The sequence below is a fragment of the Artibeus jamaicensis genome, unplaced genomic scaffold (genome assembly GCF_021234435.1).
Source record: "Artibeus jamaicensis isolate MK-2021 breed Jamaican fruit bat unplaced genomic scaffold, CSHL_Jam_final contig_519, whole genome shotgun sequence".
In the NCBI taxonomy this organism is placed as follows: Eukaryota; Metazoa; Chordata; class Mammalia; order Chiroptera; family Phyllostomidae; genus Artibeus; species Artibeus jamaicensis.
In genome coordinates, this window is record NW_026521871.1 from 29,928,044 (window position 1) to 29,930,119 (window position 2,076).

At 37.8% G+C, this 2,076-nt stretch overlaps 1 non-coding gene across 1 annotated transcript; it reads right to left on the reverse strand.

Annotated features, from left to right (window-relative positions):
* Positions 1–907: 907 nt before the first annotated feature.
* Positions 908–1,069, reverse strand: LOC119048409 (U1 spliceosomal RNA). The gene has a single exon (XR_005082324.2). It is a non-coding gene; the product is annotated as a U1 spliceosomal RNA (small nuclear RNA).
* Between the last annotated feature and the right edge of the window lie 1,007 nt (positions 1,070–2,076).

The following is a 2,076-nucleotide window of genomic DNA, read 5'->3' on the forward strand; positions in this document are numbered from 1 at the left end:
AGTTGAGATGTGATTTGGTAGCTTATAACTGATAATGTATATTTTTCTCATTTCCAGCTCTGGAACCATGTATAAAATATTAATTGACTCTATGAGAGAAGGCTTTAAAAATGACAGCTAAATATGTTCAACAATAGAAGGTAAGAGTATTACAAAACATACTCAGAAAAGGGGGATTAAAATGGGCTGGGGAAATTTGGGGTCTCAGGACAAGGAGTAAAAATGCGATGAGGAAATTTTTAAGGTGGGGAGGCAGGATGAGCATGGAGGCTGTAAAATCTCACTGTTTTCGGAAAGTCTTAATATGAATTTGTTAACAAAAACCCCTACGAAATTGGAAGAGCCAATTCTAGAATCACTAAGGAACACATATGACATTTGTGAGAAAAGGTAGTAGAGTTGAAAATGCTGTTTCTCTGCAAAGAAGTAGATGTGCCCATGGGTAAAAGCCCCATTCAAAGCCATTAGTGGAATAGAGCAGTGTTGAAGCTGAGTTGCTCACCTCCTATGGCTGACATCATTGGAGATCTTCATGACCTTCAAAACACATTTCTGTGGGTCAGTCTGAGAAACTGAGAGCTGGATTGAATAAATTGTTTTTGGACCTTGTAGTTTATTGTTGTTAATGACCTTACTATTTTGTGAAAACATTTCATAGGGTCATTCTAAGAGGCTTAAAGGATATAAAAAGTACATCTCCTTGGCTGTGGAGATATCTCACTGCCTGGGAATAACTCTCATTAACATCAAGTGAACATTATCCTATAACATCTTTCTCCTTTCCTTTCCTCTCCTCCCCCCCACTCTCTCCAGACAGATACGAAAACAGAAAAGTGGGTGGGGTAGGTGGAAATGATGATTATATTAAGACATCATACCATGTATGTCATTTTATTTTCTATTTTTTTAGGGGAGAGAGTGAACACAGTCCCCTACTACCACAAATTACACAGCCGAGTTTCCCACCTTTGGGGAATCACAGAGGTCAGCCCATCGGAGTGCAATGGCTAAGCCCGGCCCTGGGAAACCCCCCCTCCTGAAAATGGTATCTCCCCTGCCAGGTGTGTGTGTATATATAATTTTAAATAAAAATTACTAAGTTCGATCCAATGTACACTAAAATAATAATTTCCCAAGAGAACCTAGTTCCTAAAAGCCCCATCTAAGGCAGTGGCCCCTTAGAAGCACCTGTGGACCAGCAGCATCAGCAGTCACCTGAGAACTTGTGAGAAGTGCAAGCTCTCAGGTGTCAGCCCCCAGCTACTGAGTCAGAGACTCCGTGAATGGGCCCAGCACTCTGTATTTAAATATGCCCTTCAGGTAACTTTGGGCACTCCATAACATTTGAGATGCACTGTTCTGTGGATAAGAAAATAGCTGGCAGAAACATTAATGTGGTGTTTAGCTGTGTTCTGGGTTTATATAATACCGATTATTCCTCTACTATGAGAAATGAAAAAGTTACTCATTTACCTTTTCTCCTATTTTCTTTTCCCTCATTGCCTTTTCCCCTTTTGTTACAGTATTTTATTTTTAAGTTGTCAGGATGTATAACATTTACTTCTATTTTGTACAATTCCCATAATTACTTAGTCCCTAATTTTACTACAAAGCAATTAGTCCTTTCTATTACAGTTTCTCTAGTCTTGAATTCTGTGTTTTGATTTAACTTTTTGTTGGTTTGATTTTAACTATCTGAGAGTTTTTCAGGGCCTCTCAGGCATAATAATCCCCTCAACTCTTTCTTGGTGAAAGGAAACTTTTGTCTTCTCTATATTGGAAAGACATCTTGATTTTGCAAGATAGTCTTGGGTCCAGGCTTCTTTAACTCAGACCTTGTAGCCATTGGTCTTTAACTTTTTTCTTACATTTTGTCTCATTTATTTGCTTTTTCTATTTCTGGAGAAATAATATGCCATATGTTGGGCTGTTGTTTTTTTTTTCCTTTCTGCTTTCACCATCTATTATCTTTTTAAAAAAATTTGTTTCAGTCTCTTGGGTTTTTCCTCTGTTCATAGTGATTGTCTTCCTTACATATTCGTAATTGTTTTCAGCTTTGTCTATTTTATTTCTTGT